The sequence below is a fragment of the Diadema antillarum genome, unplaced genomic scaffold, assembly GCF_040938485.1.
Source record: "Diadema antillarum isolate AM-2024a unplaced genomic scaffold, OU_Dant_1.0 scf00000231, whole genome shotgun sequence".
In the NCBI taxonomy this organism is placed as follows: Eukaryota; Metazoa; Echinodermata; class Echinoidea; order Diadematoida; family Diadematidae; genus Diadema; species Diadema antillarum.
Window position 1 is genome coordinate 124,487 of NW_027271120.1, and position 22,143 is coordinate 146,629.

Here is a 22,143-nt window from a genome sequence, read left to right on the forward strand (position 1 = left end):
CTGTGGCGTAGGTTGGCCACTTAATCAGCCCTATTCTATTAGTGACTCTGGCAGGCATTTTATGGGAAGCACACCGCTGGGCTCCCTTTTTAAGTATATACACAGAAGCTGCACAGAAAACACAACATATATATCTCTAGAGGATGATTTCAAATGCCACAAGCAAACGACTTCACCTGAATTAAAAGATGACCGCTATATGACATCTCTACTCCTTTTAATAAATGCACTGACAAATTTGTACATCCCCTTGTTGCAGCAATTGCTTTAGTATATATTTGGCATCGTTCCATTCTCTGCAGGCATTTACATGTTCTGGTTTATCAAGCTTTCTCACACTATTGGGAAGGTATACAGTGCGTGCACACACTATCACACATAATTATCAACCATCCCATGAAAAGTTAAATGGTTTAGAATATTTCATGTGCAGATCTCGTACATGTATCTTGAGACAGCGGTACATTGTCTGATAACCTAGCTTGCATGCATTATGATAGGGACATGACAGTTTTCGTAATGTCCTGAAATCCTCTATGATAAATGTGAACTTGTGAGTGTATACACAGCAACAATGAAAAAAAAAAAATAGGGAGAAAGAGAGAAGAGAGACTTTCAATTATTTGAAGGGATGTAAAAAACATCATGCAGTTTTTTCATTCACGGCCAAGGACATCAAGTTCCATGAGTGTGCATGACAATTATCCATTGTCAAACCCCCTGGGCTTGATACCCTCATTCATAATTAACACATTCTAAATCAAATGGAGTGGGCGGAATAATAACCGGCCTTGCTCCTCATTCAAAATGCGTATGAAAAAAATGTATGGTATATAACTGCCGACAGGGATAAAAATCTTCCATTTCCATGAAGGATGATCATGATTTATATATGGGAGCATTGTTGCTGATTGTTGTTCCTTTTCTATGAAATTGTTTCCGGATGTATGGGGGAAGCGTACTTTTGTGGTTTACCTGTTTTATGATGTTCTATTTTTATTTGTTCTTTTTTTTTCTAATTTTGAAAGGGAAAGGTATATACCATTTCATATTTCAAAGATTGACTGGCACTGTACATCTCACTGTTAAACCATTGGATGTGAGAAATAATGTCTGGGGTAAATGTGACCCGCTACAAAAAAAAGGATCCTGAAGTCGCTGGCGGGTGAGCCGAGAAAAATCAAGTTTGAAGTCAGATCATCAAAATCCGTCAAAACATTTGGATTTGACATAATTTTGTAGTCGAATGTATCTTCTATCATCTACTGAAACTTTGAAGCTAAATGATCAACGGAAACCCAAGAAAATAGCGTTTTTCTAGGCCATGATTTTCCGACTTTCAATGGAATAGAAGTGTGTCCGAGGATTTGGATTTAGCGCCGCAGCTAGACTCCGCCCCTAGCAATGAGGGAGTGATCTCATTGGTCAGTGCGTGGCATCCTGGTCAGTGATTGGTCGTGCGTAGACCGCTGGCGCTAAGCTTGAATGAACATCGCGGAGATTGCTAGGAGCGTGCCTTCTATTGTCAAATGGTGAAAACTGTCTTGCTCCCCCTCGATCATGATAGCGTCGGAAGGAAAACTTTGAAGGCGGTTTTCTCGAAACGCTGATCTCCTGAACCACTCGACATGTGCTAATAAAATCATTTATATCTCCACAATCGAGTACTTTTATGAGTAATGTTATATATGACATTAAAGTGGAAAAGTAAGGGAATAATGTCATGTCATTTTCAGAAAATTGTCCTCCCTCGACTTTCGAATCCTTTTGTTGCAGCGGGTCACAAATAGTCAGCTGACTTTTTATTTTCCTCGACAAGACATAAATGATTATGTACTAACAAATTAAAAAGTAGCACAGGGAATCCCACACAAGTGAAATTACTTTATACAAGAACACAGTACATATCAGACAAGTTCATAATATTCATTTGAATTGATAACAACAAAAAAATGCTGCATACTTATGATGCACTACCAACATCTCTATTGTTAACCTGTAGAGGACGAGTCCCGTGGATACTCGGGCAGGGGTTTATGAGAAATGCGCATTTATATTTTAGGTTAAAGCTCTGAGAAGTTGATTGGTCTTGTAAATCCACTGTATGACGCAAAACTTTAATAAACAGAGTTGTCAAGAAAATTTCACAGTTGCGTATGACATAGAAAGAAGCTCAGTCAAGATTTTTTACCTTCCTTTATTTGTTTTATTTCAATACGGTTTAAGAAAACAACAACACAAGATCAGCCTCAGAGTTGTTTTTCAGTGAGTCTGTAGATAAATCTTACTATGTAGACAGATGATATAAAGACAAACTGAATAAAACTGATTTTAAAACGATATGTTTTTAACACAGCCTTATAGGAGTTTCATTTGAAAGTGTTTTGAAATTCATACCATGTTTTAACAAACCTTACCCTGACAATGTCAGGGCAACGTAAGGAGAACAAATGCTTTGCCTCTGGCAATAAAATGGAAGAAGAGAGCAAGGGGGGGGGGGGTTGCCGTCTTTAAAACAGATACACAACGAAAGCCTTCTCCGGGTAGGTTTCCATAACAATTACTGGTCTCGATTCCAGCTCAGCGCCACATGTCACAGAGTACCAAATGTCACAATGCACCAAAGCAACCTCGCCCATATACCTTTGCAGAAATGTAATACAAAGAATTCTGTCCAAATTGATAAAAACAACATTTCAAACAAAGTATTCAAAACATATGTTTACATTGTTTGTGTCAAAAAAGTGAAAATTGTTCAAATGTACATGTACTCTTCTATAGAATTATGCACATTTAGGTAGGCAACTGTGCTTAATAGTAAACAAAACATGGCTGCAATCACTGATCTCTACAGGCGGTACATAAAGATCAGTGGTATACGATCCATGCACATGATTAGCGCATGGTGTGACATTCTGTCTGGACTATTGCACTTATGCATGTTGAGTGTATCAGCAAAACATTACTGCGAAAGCGTTTTAGCAGCCGGGTTGTCGGGACATTGTCACAGTAAAGTCAGAATAATATCGGAGTAATTACCTTTAATAGCTGACTATTGAAGGTAGAAGTTGGAAAAATTTATGGTGACAACCGCCGAGCAACATTTTGCGTGGAGTGTCTTTAACAGTCGGTGTAAAAAAAAAAGATTGTCCAGACATTGTCAGAGTAACTCTGGTTGAAAGGGCCCTGTTAAAACGGGGCTTTAGAAAGGAGGCTGTTCAACTGCTTGGGGCAATGACAGAATATAAAGCACTCTCTCTGTAGTTCGTTTCTGCGTATGGACCTGGTGTACGCTGAAGAGGAAATGACGTGAAAACGCGTAGTCGTACTAGGAAAACCCGGTGTGTGACGCACAAAATGCATGCTTGGAGCGGATGGCTTACTTTTTTAGAGGTGAGTATGTAATCCCTAAATCACTCTTTCCATTTTGCTGCAAGAATAATCTCATAAAATCGAGTCAATAGATTGCACTGATAATGCATATTTCATGAAAAGTGTGACCGACTTTCACCATTTTTGTGGTGCATAATGGAAAGTTTAAACTGATGACAATTTCAGATGCACTTGCTATTTGACCTTTTTTGTTTGGAGATTTTTTTTTTTCCCTTCTTTTTTTCCCTCCACATCTTGTAAGTTGTATGTATATATGGGACTCACAGACAAGGGAGACATGCTCTGAGTAATCGCTGCAAAGGGCGCAGCGACCTTTCGTTCAGCAGCAGGCAGTACTCGGTAACCTTGATCTTCCACAATCTGAAACTAGGCCTGACGTCAACAAACATTAAATGCAATTTTGCGTGGACTTTACAGACTTTGGCTATTAAATGATCCGAGAAACTGATCTTAATTCAGAACGGTTTTTACATGGTATTACTGAAATAAAGTCGACCTCCGGTCCAGGAATACTGAAAATACTTCTATTTACTTGGTTGTAGCAAACAAAGATAGTTATGAGTACTACTTACAAATTGGCACCTAATTTGCTATCTTTATACAAGAAAATTTTGGTGGAACACTTTGTGAGCATTTTAAATCCCTGCTCTTCTATACACAAAGTGCAACACCAGCAAATACCTATATGATATCAGTTGGCAAAAGCAACATACACTTTTTCCTACTGAACCTCAACCATGAAGCAGATTTTGTGTAAGAAAAGATGTCCTATATTCATGAACACAGGAAACACTTAAATTTAACTTGTAGTAAGTTGCAGTAAAATGTTAGACACATGCACTTTCCATGATATCAAATGGAAGCTTGCATGGTATTTGCAACAAATGAAAAAAAAGTTTGCATAAGAAATGATAGACGTTTTTCTCATACTACGTCAGTCTAAGCTCCGTATTCGGTGATCTTAATAACAAAATTGGTTTAGGCCAGAATCTTTGCAGTTAAAATACAAGTTCTTGTGGAATTTGGGTCACTGTCGTTGTTGTTTTGTTTTGTTTTGTTTTGTTTTCCTGAAGCTGCATCGTTTTTATCTTGGGCTGACATCGCTTGAAGATCTGTAAACATGTTGAGGTTGTCAACACCATGGCAGATACTGTGTCATGATCCCTCTGGTGGTTTGATGTGGGAATATCATGAACTATTCCAAATCCCAACAGAGAAAGGGGGAAAACAGTATAAGTGAAATGGTTCCAAATAACCCCAGTGTTTTTAGAGAGAGAGAGAGAGAGATAGACCAGGTTAGGAAGGAGGGGGGGGGGGGGGGGATTGAATAGCAATGAAAATGAAAGGGGTTGAATAATGACTTTAATAGAACATTGTTTGTTATGTACTGGGGCTGAGGCTTTGGAAGGAGGGAATATCTCCTGAAGCGTCCAGCATTACACAGGAGTGTCTAATTGTCCATAGCAGAAAGAACATTTCTGGGGGAGAAGAATGAGATGGAGAGGGAATATAAAACACTTTTTACAGAGATATCTTCTGATGTGGACAATGGCATGTTTTAGGTGGGTTGCAATCATCAAAAAAGACCAACCCCAGCATAAGGAAAAAAAAAAAGAAAAGAAAAAGAAGCATCAAATCTGACACAAGAAAATGCACAAATAACTATTCAAAAGTGCCTTCTGTATGGGTTTTGTTTTGTTTTGTTTTGTTTTGTTTGTTTTTTATCGGAGAACATAAAAACATTTATCAATGCCAATATGAACACAAATGTGGCCTCAGTGAACCACAAAAGAGGGGGAGGAGAAACACAAGCAAACAAAAACACACAAACAAACAAACAATTACAGGATGGGCAACATCAACATAAAACTCTGGGCTGAGACGAGATCGTTTTCCTAGATTTGCCTCCACCCACCTTGTGGCGCGGTGCCTCGGAGGATGCAATGAGAGCTTGTTGACAGGTTTTGATCACGTTGCAGGTGATCCCCGATCTACAGTACCTAGGAGCTCCTCCAACGCAGGTTCTCCCGCGATTCTTCTCTCTCCTCGTTCTTTTCCCGCTTCTCTGTTGAATGCTCGCCGCTACTCTTCGGATATCTGATGAGAAACAAAAGCAAATGATAGCAACGTGAGCATCATCGGTCACAGGAGAATGAACCTTCCCTCTCCCACTCTGAGGGGGGATGACTTTTTACCACTACCAGTAACATAGAATCCGAGCTCAAGTACATCTCTCTGATTAAAAGAATTTGCACCCCCTTGGTTTGATCAGATTGTTGCATTTGTTTTTTTCTGTTCTGAGGCTCACTTTATCGATCAGGAATCAACAACTCCTTCGCTTCCAGGTCAAAATCCTCTCCTCCCACCATTTCCAATGTTGACAGAATGTTAGCAGCAAAGGTCAATGGCACTAGGCACCAAGGAGACAGCGGATGACAAATTCCATATGAAACTTCATTTTGATCTGCCGATGAGAAGGGAAGGATGTCTTGAATCTTATTTCGTTCCCCCTCTTTTCTTTTCTTTTGTTGTTGTTGTTGTGAGCACTCAAAGCATATCACTTAATATGTGACCGGGAACGTCTGTTATTGAGGTTGTGATTGGGTGGTGGGTGGGTTGGATTCACAAGTTGTCATCATTGTTATCATCCACACATTTGACGTCGTAATGTGGAGAGGTGAGGAGGATCGGGCAAACAATGTGACATTTATGACTAGCAGAAACAACTTCTACGATCCACCAGTGTCCAATAATATCATGCTGTGGTTTATATTCATTTTTTAAATCTTTTCATTCAAAGAAATCATATTATACACAAATTAGCAAATACAACATAGATACTCAAATCAGAAATGTGACAAAAGGTAGCGAGTATACGTATGTATTCAGCTATGAGAATATGATGATGGAGCCTGTGTCCACACCCTTTTACCGAAAGTCGCATCTGCAATAGATCATTTCAGTAAAGTATTACAATTCATGGCTGATTCTTTTCCTACAGCCTGATAATGAACCACTATTAAAATAGCTAAGAATTCACCTGCTCCCTCCAATCTGAGAATGAGTCCTGAGTATACTTGGGCAGGTGTCTATGGGAAATGCATGTTGTAGCAAAATCAGTCCGTCTTCAACGGGTTAAGTTCTGTACAGTAGGTTGGAATTCACTCTGTTATTGCTAGGCAGGGCAAACTTCTAGCAAACTTTGTGGTCATTAAAGGTAACATTTGTGAACAAAGCATGCATGGAATTTGAAAACATATATATATTGAAACAGTCTAATGTTTCTGTTCATGCAATACAACCTGCAAAGAGAAATATGAATATGGTTCACTTTATATGGGAGCATTGTTGCTGATTGTTGTTCCTTTTCTATGAAATTGTTTCCGGATGTATGGGGGAAGCGTACTTTTGTGGTTTACCTGTTTTATGATGTTCTATTTTTATTTGTTCTTTTTTTTTCTAATTTTGAAAGGGAAAGGTATATACCATTTCATATTTCAAAGATTGACTGGCACTGTACATCTCACTGTTAAAACCATTGGATGTGAGAAATAATGTCTGGGGTAAATGTGACCCGCTACAAAAAAAAGGATCCTAAAGTCGCTGGCGGGTGAGCCGAGAAAAATCAAGTTTGAAGTCAGATCATCAAAATCCGTCAAAACATTTGGATTTGACATAATTTTGTAGTCGAATGTATCTCTATCATCTACTGAAACTTTGAAGCTAAATGATCAACGGAAACCAAGAAAATAGCGTTTTTCTAGGCCATGATTTTCCGACTTTCAACGGAATAGAAGTGTGTCCGAGGATTTGGATTTAGCGCCGCAGCTAGACTCCGCCCCTAGCAACGAGGGAGTGATCTCATTGGTCAGTGCGTGGCATCCTGGTCAGTGATTGGTCGTGCGTAGACCGCTGGCGCTAAGCTTGAATGAACATCGCAGAGATTGCTAGGAGCCTACCTTCTATTGTCAAATGGTGAAAACTGTCTTGCTCCCCTCGATCATGATAGCGTCGGAAGGAAAACTTTGAAGGCGGTTTTCTCGAAACGCTGATCTCCTGAACCACTCGACATGTGCTAATAAAATCATTTATATCTCCACAATCGAGTACTTTTATGAGCAATGTTATATATGACATTAAAGTGGAAAAGTAAGGAATAATGTCATGTCATTTTCAGAAAATTGTCCTCCCTCGACTTTCGAATCCTTTTGTTGCAGCGGGTCACAAATAGTCAGCTGACTTTTTATTTTCCTCGACAAGACATAAATGATTATGTACTAACAAATTAAAAAGTAGCACAGGAATCCCACACAAGTGAAATTACTTTATACAAGAACACAGTACATATCAGACAAGTTCATAATATTCATTTGAATTGATAACAACAAAAAAATGCTGCATACTTATGATGCACTACCAACATCTCTATTATTAACCCGTAGAGGACGAGTCCCGTGGATACTCGGGCAGGGGTTTACGAGAAATGCGCATTTATATTTTAGGTTAAAGCTCTGAGAAGTTGATTGGTCTTGTAAATCCACTGTATGACGCAAAACTTTAATAAACAGAGTTGTCAAGAAAATTTCACAGTTGCGTATGACATAGAAAGAAGCTCAGTCAAGATTTTTTACCTTCCTTTATTTGTTTTATTTCAATACGGTTTAAGAAAACAACAACACAAGATCAGCCTCAGAGTTGTTTTTCAGTGAGTCTGTAGATAAATCTTACTATGTAGACAGATGATATAAAGACAAACTGAATAAAACTGATTTTAAAACGATATGTTTTTAACACAGCCTTATAGGAGTTTCATTTGAAAGTGTTTTGAAATTCATACCATGTTTTAACAAACCTTACCCTGATAATGTCAGGGCAACGTAAGGAGAACAAATGCTTTGCCTCTGGCAATAAAATGGAAGAAGAGAGCAAGGGGGGGGGGGGTTGCCGTCTTTAAAACAGATACACAACGAAAGCCTTCTCCGGGTAGGTTTCCATAACAATTACTGGTCTCGATTCCAGCTCAGCGCCACATGTCACAGAGTACCAAATGTCACAATGCACCAAAGCAACCTCGCCCATATACCTTTGCAGAAATGTAATACAAAGAATTCTGTCCAAATTGATAAAAACAACATTTCAAACAAAGTATTCAAAACATATGTTTACATTGTTTGTGTCAAAAAAGTGAAAATTGTTCAAATGTACATGTACTCTTCTATAGAATTATGCACATTTAGGTAGGCAACTGTGCTTAATAGTAAACAAAACATGGCTGCAATCACTGATCTCTACAGGCGGTACATAGAGATCAGTGGTATACGATCCATGCACATGATTAGCGCATGGTGTGACATTTTGTCTGGACTATTGCACTTATGCATGTTGAGTGTATCAGCAAAACATTACTGCGAAAGCGTTTTAGCAGCCGGGATGTCGGGACATTGTCACAGTAAAGTCAGAATAATATCGGAGTAATTACCTTTAATAGCTGACTATTGAAGGTAGAAGTTGGAAAAATTTATGGTGACAACCGCCAAGCAACATTTTGCGTGGAGTGTCTTTAACAGTCGGTGTAAAAAAAAAAGATTGTCCAGACATTGTCAGAGTAACTCTGGTTGAAAGGGCCCTGTTAAAACGGGGCTTTAGAAAGGAGGCTGTTCAACTGCTTGGGGCAATGACAGAATATAAAGCACTCTCTCTGTAGTTCGTTTCTGCGTATGGACCTGGTGTACGCTGAAGAGGAAATGACGTGAAAACGCGTAGTCGTACTAGGAAAACCCGGTGTGTGACGCACAAAATGCATGCTTGGAGCGGATGGCTTACTTTTTTAGAGGTGAGTATGTAATCCCTAAATCACTCTTTCCATTTTGCTGCAAGAATAATCTCATAAAATCGAGTCAATAGATTGCACTGATAATGCATATTTCATGAAAAGTGTGACCGACTTTCACCATTTTTGTGGTGCATAATGGAAAGTTTAAACTGATGACAATTTCAGATGCACTTGCTATTTGACCTTTTTTGTTTGGAGATTTTTTTTTTCCCTTCTTTTTTTCCCTCCACATCTTGTAAGTTGTATGTATATATGGGACTCACAGACAAGGGAGACATGCTCTGAGTAATCGCTGCAAAGGGCGCAGCGACCTTTCGTTCAGCAGCAGGCAGTACTCGGTAACCTTGATCTTCCACAATCTGAAACTAGGCCTGACGTCAACAAACATTAAATGCAATTTTGCGTGGACTTTACAGACTTTGGCTATTAAATGATCCGAGAAACTGATCTTAATTCAGAACGGTTTTTACATGGTATTACTGAAATAAAGTCGACCTCCGGTCCAGGAATACTGAAAATACTTCTATTTACTTGGTTGTAGCAAACAAAGATAGTTATGAGTACTACTTACAAATTGGCACCTAATTTGCTATCTTTATACAAGAAAATTTTGGTGGAACACTTTGTGAGCATTTTAAATCCCTGCTCTTCTATACACAAAGTGCAACACCAGCAAATACCTATATGATATCAGTTGGCAAAAGCAACATACACTTTTTCCTACTGAACCTCAACCATGAAGCAGATTTTGTGTAAGAAAAGATGTCCTATATTCATGAACACAGGAAACACTTAAATTTAACTTGTAGTAAGTTGCAGTAAAATGTTAGACACATGCACTTTCCATGATATCAAATGGAAGCTTGCATGGTATTTGCAACAAATGAAAAAAAAGTTTGCATAAGAAATGATAGACGTTTTTCTCATACTACGTCAGTCTAAGCTCCGTATTCGGTGATCTTAATAACAAAATTGGTTTAGGCCAGAATCTTTGCAGTTAAAATACAAGTTCTTGTGGAATTTGGGTCACTGTCGTTGTTGTTTTGTTTTGTTTTGTTTTGTTTTCCTGAAGCTGCATCGTTTTTATCTTGGGCTGACATCGCTTGAAGATCTGTAAACATGTTGAGGTTGTCAACACCATGGCAGATACTGTGTCATGATCCCTCTGGTGGTTTGATGTGGGAATATCATGAACTATTCCAAATCCCAACAGAGAAAGGGGGAAAACAGTATAAGTGAAATGGTTCCAAATAACCCCAGTGTTTTTAGAGAGAGAGAGAGAGAGATAGACCAGGTTAGGAAGGAGGGGGGGGGGGGGGGGGGGATTGAATAGCAATGAAAATGAAAGGGGTTGAATAATGACTTTAATAGAACATTGTTTGTTATGTACTGGGGCTGAGGCTTTGGAAGGAGGGAATATCTCCTGAAGCGTCCAGCATTACACAGGAGTGTCTAATTGTCCATAGCAGAAAGAACATTTCTGGGGGAGAAGAATGAGATGGAGAGGGAATATAAAACACTTTTTACAGAGATATCTTCTGATGTGGACAATGGCATGTTTTAGGTGGGTTGCAATCATCAAAAAAGACCAACCCCAGCATAAGGAAAAAAAAAAAGAAAAGAAAAAGAAGCATCAAATCTGACACAAGAAAATGCACAAATAACTATTCAAAAGTGCCTTCTGTATGGGTTTTGTTTTGTTTTGTTTTGTTTTGTTTGTTTTTTATCGGAGAACATAAAAACATTTATCAATGCCAATATGAACACAAATGTGGCCTCAGTGAACCACAAAAGAGGGGGAGGAGAAACACAAGCAAACAAAAACACACAAACAAACAAACAATTACAGGATGGGCAACATCAACATAAAACTCTGGGCTGAGACGAGATCGTTTTCCTAGATTTGCCTCCACCCACCTTGTGGCGCGGTGCCTCGGAGGATGCAATGAGAGCTTGTTGACAGGTTTTGATCACGTTGCAGGTGATCCCCGATCTACAGTACCTAGGAGCTCCTCCAACGCAGGTTCTCCCGCGATTCTTCTCTCTCCTCGTTCTTTTCCCGCTTCTCTGTTGAATGCTCGCCGCTACTCTTCGGATATCTGATGAGAAACAAAAGCAAATGATAGCAACGTGAGCATCATCGGTCACAGGAGAATGAACCTTCCCTCTCCCACTCTGAGGGGGGATGACTTTTTACCACTACCAGTAACATAGAATCCGAGCTCAAGTACATCTCTCTGATTAAAAGAATTTGCACCCCCTTGGTTTGATCAGATTGTTGCATTTGTTTTTTTCTGTTCTGAGGCTCACTTTATCGATCAGGAATCAACAACTCCTTCGCTTCCAGGTCAAAATCCTCTCCTCCCACCATTTCCAATGTTGACAGAATGTTAGCAGCAAAGGTCAATGGCACTAGGCACCAAGGAGACAGCGGATGACAAATTCCATATGAAACTTCATTTTGATCTGCCGATGAGAAGGGAAGGATGTCTTGAATCTTATTTCGTTCCCCCTCTTTTCTTTTCTTTTGTTGTTGTTGTTGTGAGCACTCAAAGCATATCACTTAATATGTGACCGGGAACGTCTGTTATTGAGGTTGTGATTGGGTGGTGGGTGGGTTGGATTCACAAGTTGTCATCATTGTTATCATCCACACATTTGACGTCGTAATGTGGAGAGGTGAGGAGGATCGGGCAAACAATGTGACATTTATGACTAGCAGAAACAACTTCTACGATCCACCAGTGTCCAATAATATCATGCTGTGGTTTATATTCATTTTTTAAATCTTTTCATTCAAAGAAATCATATTATACACAAATTAGCAAATACAACATAGATACTCAAATCAGAAATGTGACAAAAGGTAGCGAGTATACGTATGTATTCAGCTATGAGAATATGATGATGGAGCCTGTGTCCACACCCTTTTACCGAAAGTCGCATCTGCAATAGATCATTTCAGTAAAGTATTACAATTCATGGCTGATTCTTTTCCTACAGCCTGATAATGAACCACTATTAAAATAGCTAAGAATTCACCTGCTCCCTCCAATCTGAGAATGAGTCCTGAGTATACTTGGGCAGGTGTCTATGGGAAATGCATGTTGTAGCAAAATCAGTCCGTCTTCAACGGGTTAAGTTCTGTACAGTAGGTTGGAATTCACTCTGTTATTGCTAGGCAGGGCAAACTTCTAGCAAACTTTGTGGTCATTAAAGGTAACATTTGTGAACAAAGCATGCATGGAATTTGAAAACATATATATATTGAAACAGTCTAATGTTTCTGTTCATGCAATACAACCTGCAAAGAGAAATATGAATATGGTTCACTTGAGTTCAACAGTGTGCATTCATTGTCTCTTGCAGTACACAAGTCACAGTTCATTCAACCACATTCAAACAATTTCATGAAAACACTACTGACATTCTGTCATAACAAATCAGAAATGCAGATGAGGAAATTCAATCTCATTTTCTTTGGCATCATCAAGAATTGCTTGAATCTCAATGACCAACATGCTTCCGCTGCATGTAATATGGGAATATTTGAGCTTTACAACCGATTCCGCAAGGTTCAAAGCACAGTCAGCGTGATATCAAGTCATTTCTAATCTAGCCTGGTTGATAAACTTCTGGCTATGGCATGATAAGGTATAGCCTGCGTCCTTTGCATGCGCTGTCTTCTGTTAACAAATAATTAAAGCCAGACTGGCTCCAAAATTCAGGCCAGTACTTCATCTACATGCGAATACGTTGATATGTGGCTCCAATATTTGAAACAGGTTCACAGTATTACACTCTCGATATTTTTACTGATATAAGAAAGATGCTACACAAAGACAAGACTACTAGTAACTTTCTGTGAGATGCAAAGGATTGAATGTGCTGTTTAGAGGTGGTACTTGTACATCTCATTGGCCTGCAGCCGAGGTGGTGACACGGCAGCAACCCACTGGCGACCATGCAGAGATTTTCTGCGCCTGAGGAGACATCTCTGAGAAGTCACCGCGACCTCCGAAGACATCAGGGCAATGTCCCTGCGACTTTTGGGCGAATATCAAAGGCTCCATCTTGTTCACCCAGGAGTCCCCTTCTTGATTCTATGAGCGCAAGGTATTTTTAAATGGTCATTCAAGTCACATGAGTTGCCATGACCGATCAGTTGCAGCAGATATCTCCTCCAGTGAGGTAGGTCCACTCGTTCGTATCTTTAGTAAATTCAGGTGAAGGATAATTTCTGGAAGGTTTACATTTGTGGCTGGGACTCAGTCAAGATTTTAGTCAAGATAGTCGCTTGAAGCTCTGATGTCTAGAAGAGAAGATCTGCGTAGAGCGTTCTTCTGCACCTGCAGATTGCGGGTTAGGCGAGCTTGTATGTTGGCAGCACGTATAGTGCTACAGTGTATGTTCCTTTTGCAAATGGGATGTGTCAAATGCATGCCATATCATTCAATCCACAAGCTTTTGGTAAAATTATGGTTACCATGGCAACGCATTGTCCGACAAACACAAAAAACATATCTTGCACATCTATACCTCAATATCATCATTTACCCTAAGTTTCATTTAAATTGCTTCAAAACTGTAGGAGGAGTTCGCGACGCAAGATTTTGCAACAGACCTACCGACCAATCGACCAACATCGCGGTGATTCCTCTATACCCCCTTCATACTATGTGTGCGGAGGTATAATAAATGCACCCTACAGTGTTAACCTGAGGTCACTAAACCCAAGATGAGGCGACCCCACTTTAGCAGGATGATGTTGCTGTTATAGATGGCTTTCATGAAGGTGTCCTTTACAAGAAAACAAACTCTAGCAAACCAAAATAACTGTGGGATGAAATCTATTCAAAATATTTAAACTGAACGTTCTGGAACAGAGAATGAGTCTTCTTTCGGAATGATCCCTATCGACAACTTTCCGGGCATTCACATGTACCGAGTTTGCTTAATATGAAACAATTTTGAAATCAAGCAACTCAAGTCAAGTTTGTAATTACGCAAATTTGCGTGTGAATGGAAACTGGAATTGCGGAGAGTGATTTGAAACTAAATCACAATTAAGTGTGAAATCACGGTCCAGAGGTGTTTTTCAATCACGTTTCACCAGAATTAAGCAACGAAACTAGCGTGTGAACGTGATTGGCCTCCAATCAAGTTTTGGGGGACAGAGCTTAAGTGACCCCTCAAACGCTTCCCTAGAAAACCTGCACTACTACACAGGCTACTCATACAAGAGTGATTGACAGGTACTTGGAAAGAAGCCACGCCTCCCCTCCTTACTTTGAAACTCAAAACCGCGGAATCCATGAAGCTTCTTCCTGCATGTGAACAGACGGAGATTTGAAAGTCAATTGCAAACAAGTGTGTAATCAAGTCTGTAACTAAGCAACTCAGTACATGTGAAAAGGTCCTTTGATATTTGTATACTAAAACAATTAGTAACCCAAAAAGTCTTGAAAGGAATTGGAATGTGTAACTAATGGAGAGAAATGTAAACTCCAAAAAAATTGGTCTAGTTTGACGAGTTTGAGGAATCATCAGGGAATTGTCTGTATTCTGGTTTCATATGAAGCATTTTTGTTGTTGTTGTTGTTGTTGTTGAAGGTTTCAAGGAAAATATTGAGTGTGAATATGGTCGTAATCCGATATCTAATGCCATAGTAAATTAAGATGTAGTGGACAGACAGTGACCTACGCAATCTTACAATACTTCCTTTGTGAGGAAGCCCTACAAGTGCTATGGCACATAAATATTCCATCCAACGGAAGTTAATCATGGTCAACATTTTTATGAACAGCAAGTTGCTCAACAAAGTGGAAATGATAACTGTTTGTGAGAGGAACTAGACTGCCAATACATGAACTGAGAATCAGCATTACTGGCCACACTGTTTGTGTATATCACATTATACAATGTAGTTCCTGCATTATCTGTTATGGCAATAGTTAAACAGAAATGCAGGAACAAATGTGATACCCACCAAAATGGGCAGAAATGACAATGGGGAAGAAACAAAGCACAAAGGCAAAACTGAAAGATGTATGAAATGAGCAATCATGCAAAAGTATTGACCTACAAGTACATAGGACATCGATTTGGTTGATGTTGTATGACAGTACATAATATGGAGAAGTGGATCAATTTAAGGTTAAAGTTTTATTAAATCTGCAAATTTCTGTTTTCCAATTTTAGTGGTGATAGGGATCATGAACAATATATATGCCCCTTCACAGAGCAGGCATTGATCCAAAGTAGCATCCATGCCCTGAAATGTAAATGTTTGGCACTCTATTTTATAGCCTATTCAAAACACTGCCAATATGGACTCAAAAACATCAAAATGATGGTGCAGCTGAGAGTACTGATGTCACAAAAATTTTGTGACATCAGTACTCTTAATGACAACTACTCTTACTCTTACTCTTTGTGACATCTGTACTCTTAATCAGTACAGTTAATGTGTGAAGAAGCTTACTGTTTGGTTCAAACATGACAACACAGCACTGCATTCATTTAAAATTTTGGCTTGGTTTTACCATGGACCTACAACATAGGTCCATGGTTTTACTATTGAGTTTTCTTGGTGTTTTTGTTTGTTTTCCAATGTGCCATATTGTCAATATATTGTAGTTCTTTTTTGCTCCCCCCCCCCCAAAAAAAAAAAAAAAAATATTATCCATGAAGAAAACAACAAACAAATACCATAAGCATTAGTTTGATTAACCTTGAATCTGGTGGAACAAGTTTCACTTTGTCTCGGAGGATAAGTTAGAAAATGACAACTATACACTTGCCACAGTTGAATGTTTCAAACGAAAGTTTAAAAGCACACACAGTGTCATTTCTCTTAATGCAGAGAGCTAATAGGTACCAGCAATAGATGGAAGATACGCCTAATTGTCAGAAGTGCTGAGACACATGGCACCATCATGTGGTTCACGCATTATGAAACCGGCATAATGGAACTGGGTGCCTGTTTCATATTGGAGGTTGGCAATCAGGCCTCACGCTCCTAATTCAACTCGCGCATTGCCTACCGGGAAGGCAGTACAAAGATGAGGTAATGTTATTTTTTACCAAAAAAATCATTAAAAATCAGTCAAGTGGAAAATTGCCACTTTTGGTAGTGTTTGACATTGCTTGAGGACAGGAGCTTCTGCAGGTTATGAAGAAGTTGAATGAATCAGGGTTTTTGTATTTTTAATGATTTTTTATTGATGTATGAGGTAATTTGCTATTTTTATCATTTTTGAGAGTGACTGGATGACTAGTCTCATATGGAGGCTCTTAACTTTTTTTAGAGCTGGACAACATCCCAAAATATGTTGTTTGCTTGAAAGCAGAGAAAATCTCCCTTCATCTACTTCAATTTAAAAAAATTCTACGATTCGATTGATTTTTGATGATTCATGGAATATGCTGCATTTAACACAGGTTTATATGGGAGCCCGGAAAAGGAGCGTGAGGCCTATACTGTGAGACTGGTAGGCAGTGGGCATGAGAGTCGTCTGCTAGAATGCGATGTTCTCGCCAGCAAACGGCGTGCAGAGTGTACGGGAAGGTTACCGGGGTTACTGCCATGGTACCTGCTAGCTTACATTCGGAAATATTCTTTAAGGGGTAAGTCAGACCACTAGTAGACAAGTGTAGTCCTCTTTCTAAGGTAGCCCTTGCCCTCAACTCTTACCATAGAACTAAAGTTGAATCCATTGCCGACCCAAAGTTAGATTTCAGCCCCAAATCAGATTCTAACCCCAAATTTAACCCTAACATTAGCTTTTAAAACCCTTACCCTAACCCTAACCCAAACCCAAACCCTAACCCAACTCTAACCATAGCCCTAAAGTTGAATCCATTGCCGACCCAAAGTTAGATTTCAGCCCCAAATCAGATTCTAACCCCAAATTTAACCCTAGCTGTTAAAACCCTTACCCTAAAACCCTATTAACCCTAACCCTGTACTAACCCTAACCCTAACCTAACCCTAACCCTAACTAACCCTAACCCTAACTAACCCTAACTAGCCCTAACTAGCCCTAACCCAAACCCTAACCCTAACCTAACCCTAACCCTAACCCTAATCCAAACCATAGCCCTAAATGCTGACCCAAAGTAAGATTTCAGCCCAAAATCAGATTCTAACCCCAAATTTGACCCTAGCTGCCTAGTAATATGAACAAGGCTCAAATTTAACCCAGTCTAAGCTAGTGTAGAACTCTAGTCTAAAGTTAGACCGAGTAACTTACGCCCTAGCCTTCACCCTGCCTAGCTTCCCCTCGTCCTAACTGTGGGCCTATATCCTTAAGTTTACTTGTACACCTCAAAACTAGCACCCAGTGACAGTGTAACTGTATTGTTTTCACTTTTACTGTGAAAATGGAGAGTTATGTGTGTAAAAACTGTGATGGACGTGCTTGGTCCCATGCAGACAGTGGTTTTTTGTGTTGGAAGTTTCCTTGCTATACGAATTCATGTTCACGCACCAGCCATGTGCCATTTATTCACCACTCATGGTCTACACATTCACTCCATTGCATTTCATTCTAACAACGAACTCAGCATCATTCTCTCAGAAAAATGTAGCAGGAATATCAGTTTTCAAAGTGTCATAGTCATTTACTGACATTTAATGAATAATATATCTGTGTTGCAGGTTGTCATACACAATATTCTGGTCCTGGATCTGAGGGAGCCAGCAGGTTTGTTCATGAACGTTTTTATACAACAGTGTTTGTTTCTTTCTTTCTTTCTTTCTTTCTTTCTTTCTTTCTTTCTTTCTTTCTTTCTTTCTTTGTTGTTGTTTTTTGAGGGGGGGGGGGGGGTGTTTTATGGCGACAAGCAAGAAGATTTGGATATGAATGCGGAAGGGTGGAGCAAACATTATTCCAAACAGTTAGAAATTAAGATGGACAAGAGTGCGGGTGATGATCCAGTGGTATGCTGGCTTTTTACAGGCCGAGTCAATAAGGCTGTGACCATGTACAGTGTAAATGTGTTGGAATAATAATACTGGAGAACAGTGAATAAAGAACACTTGCATTCTGACTCCAGATCAAAGCAGTCAAGCATCTCACTAACCCCACAAAACATAAAATGTATAAACCTGTACTCATGCTCTCTGTTGTTGCCCTTATGTAGGGCCATTCTGTAGGCATGTCCTGGAACCCCCCCCCCCCACATTTCCCATCCTATCTTATTCTATCCTTCATATTCTAACCTCTGTGAACTCTAATCCCTACCTTATATCGAGTTTTACAGTGATATATATTTTAAAAGTACATCATAGTATATTTATGGCCTGGTGGTGGGCTCAAATGCTCCATGGAACAGTGAAATTGAACTTCCCTTTCTTGCTCATTGAACTTAAATATTTACCTTGATATAATATGAATAATTATTTTGATATTTTGGGAGGTTTTCAGGGTATCCAGCATTTAAACCTTCAAATTGGACTGAATGAATGTCATTGAATTATTGTCTATTTGGGCCCTACATCCAATTTCACCGAACCCAAGGTATAATGCCAGCAAGGGTGCATTGATTGGATTTCAGTACATGGTGCATTGTAGTTTGATGGGGTCCACTCTGCTGAAAACAAGCATGAAATGTAGAAAGTTTTATATCGTTGTAGTCGGAATTAATATCTCTACAAGATGAAAGCGTTCAAAAAGTGTTTGGAAGCACTTGACTGCTCTATAGGCCTCACGCTCCTAATTCAACTCGCGCATTGCCTACCGGGAAGGCAGTACAAAGATGAGGTAATGTTATTTTTTACCAAAAAAATCATTAAAAATCAGTCAAGTGGAAAATTGCCACTTTTGGTAGTGTTTGACATTGCTTGAGGACAGGAGCTTCTGCAGGTTATGAAGAAGTTGAATGAATCAGGGTTTTTGTATTTTTAATGATTTTTTATTGATGTATGAGGTAATTTGCTATTTTTATCATTTTTGAGAGTGACTGGATGACTAGTCTCATATGGAGGCTCTTAACTTTTTTTAGAGCTGGACAACATCCCAAAATATGTTGTTTGCTTGAAAGCAGAGAAAATCTCCCTTCATCTACTTCAATTTAAAAAAATTCTACGATTCGATTGATTTTTGATGATTCATGGAATATGCTGCATTTAACACAGGTTTATATGGGAGCCCGGAAAAGGAGCGTGAGGCCTATACTGTGAGACTGGTAGGCAGTGGGCATGAGAGTCGTCTGCTAGAATGCGATGTTCTCGCCAGCAAACGGCGTGCAGAGTGTACGGGAAGGTTACCGGGGTTACTGCCATGGTACCTGCTAGCTTACATTCGGAAATATTCTTTAAGGGGTAAGTCAGACCACTAGTAGACAAGTGTAGTCCTCTTTCTAAGGTAGCCCTTGCCCTCAACTCTTACCATAGAACTAAAGTTGAATCCATTGCCGACCCAAAGTTAGATTTCAGCCCCAAATCAGATTCTAACCCCAAATTTAACCCTAACATTAGCTTTTAAAACCCTTACCCTAACCCTAACCCAAACCCAAACCCTAACCCAACTCTAACCATAGCCCTAAAGTTGAATCCATTGCCGACCCAAAGTTAGATTTCAGCCCCAAATCAGATTCTAACCCCAAATTTAACCCTAGCTGTTAAAACCCTTACCCTAAAACCCTATTAACCCTAACCCTGTACTAACCCTAACCCTAACCTAACCCTAACCCTAACTAACCCTAACCCTAACTAACCCTAACTAGCCCTAACTAGCCCTAACCCAAACCCTAACCCTAACCTAACCCTAACCCTAACCCTAATCCAAACCATAGCCCTAAATGCTGACCCAAAGTAAGATTTCAGCCCAAAATCAGATTCTAACCCCAAATTTGACCCTAGCTGCCTAGTAATATGAACAAGGCTCAAATTTAACCCAGTCTAAGCTAGTGTAGAACTCTAGTCTAAAGTTAGACCGAGTAACTTACGCCCTAGCCTTCACCCTGCCTAGCTTCCCCTCGTCCTAACTGTGGGCCTATATCCTTAAGTTTACTTGTACACCTCAAAACTAGCACCCAGTGACAGTGTAACTGTATTGTTTTCACTTTTACTGTGAAAATGGAGAGTTATGTGTGTAAAAACTGTGATGGACGTGCTTGGTCCCATGCAGACAGTGGTTTTTTGTGTTGGAAGTTTCCTTGCTGTACGAATTCATGTTCACGCACCAGCCATGTGCCATTTATTCACCACTCATGGTCTACACATTCACTCCATTGCATTTCATTCTAACAACGAACTCAGCATCATTCTCTCAGAAAAATGTAGCAGGAATATCAGTTTTCAAAGTGTCATAGTCATTTACTGACATTTAATGAATAATATATCTGTGTTGCAGGTTGTCATACACAATATTCTGGTCCTGGATCTGAGGGAGCCAGCAGGTTTGTTCATGAACGTTTTTATACAACAGTGTTTGTTTCTTTCTTTCTTTCTTTCTTTCTTTCTTTCTTTCTTTCTTTCTTTCTTTCTTTCTTTGTTGTTGTTTTTTGAGGGGGGGGGGGTGTTTTATGGCGACAAGCAAGAAGATTTGGATATGAATGCGGAAGGGTGGAGCAAACATTATTCCAAACAGTTAGAAATTAAGATGGACAAGAGTGCGGGTGATGATCCAGTGGTATGCTGGCTTTTTACAGGCCGAGTCAATAAGGCTGTGACCATGTACAGTGTAAATGTGTTGGAATAATAATACTGGAGAACAGTGAATAAAGAACACTTGCATTCTGACTCCAGATCAAAGCAGTCAAGCATCTCACTAACCCCACAAAACATAAAATGTATAAACCTGTACTCATGCTCTCTGTTGTTGCCCTTATGTAGGGCCATTCTGTAGGCATGTCCTGGAACCCCCCCCCCCCCCACATTTCCCATCCTATCTTATTCTATCCTTCATATTCTAACCTCTGTGAACTCTAATCCCTACCTTATATCGAGTTTTACAGTGATATATATTTTAAAAGTACATCATAGTATATTTATGGCCTGGTGGTGGGCTCAAATGCTCCATGGAACAGTGAAATTGAACTTCCCTTTCTTGCTCATTGAACTTAAATATTTACCTTGATATAATATGAATAATTATTTTGATATTTTGGGAGGTTTTCAGGGTATCCAGCATTTAAACCTTCAAATTGGACTGAATGAATGTCATTGAATTATTGTCTATTTGGGCCCTACATCCAATTTCACCGAACCCAAGGTATAATGCCAGCAAGGGTGCATTGATTGGATTTCAGTACATGGTGCATTGTAGTTTGATGGGGTCCACTCTGCTGAAAACAAGCATGAAATGTAGAAAGTTTTATATCGTTGTAGTCGGAATTAATATCTCTACAAGATGAAAGCGTTCAAAAAGTGTTTGGAAGCACTTGACTGCTCTATAGGCCTCACGCTCCTAATTCAACTCGCGCATTGCCTACCGGGAAGGCAGTACAAAGATGAGGTAATGTTATTTTTTACCAAAAAAATCATTAAAAATCAGTCAAGTGGAAAATTGCCACTTTTGGTAGTGTTTGACATTGCTTGAGGACAGGAGCTTCTGCAGGTTATGAAGAAGTTGAATGAATCAGGGTTTTTGTATTTTTAATGATTTTTTATTGATGTATGAGGTAATTTGCTATTTTTATCATTTTTGAGAGTGACTGGATGACTAGTCTCATATGGAGGCTCTTAACTTTTTTTAGAGCTGGACAACATCCCAAAATATGTTGTTTGCTTGAAAGCAGAGAAAATCTCCCTTCATCTACTTCAATTTAAAAAAATTCTACGATTCGATTGATTTTTGATGATTCATGGAATATGCTGCATTTAACACAGGTTTATATGGGAGCCCGGAAAAGGAGCGTGAGGCCTATACTGTGAGACTGGTAGGCAGTGGGCATGAGAGTCGTCTGC

The 22,143-nt window shown here is 39.4% G+C and overlaps 1 protein-coding gene across 1 annotated transcript in view; it reads right to left on the minus strand.

The window, feature by feature from the left end:
• Positions 1-5,811, minus strand: part of LOC139724803 (uncharacterized) — an 85,358-nt gene extending 79,547 nt beyond the window's left edge. Inside the window, exon 1 of the mRNA XM_071635924.1 lies at positions 5,309-5,811. The gene's annotated coding sequence lies outside the window, so the exon portion shown is untranslated. The remainder of the gene's footprint in view (positions 1-5,308) is intronic.
• Between the last annotated feature and the right edge of the window lie 16,332 nt (positions 5,812-22,143).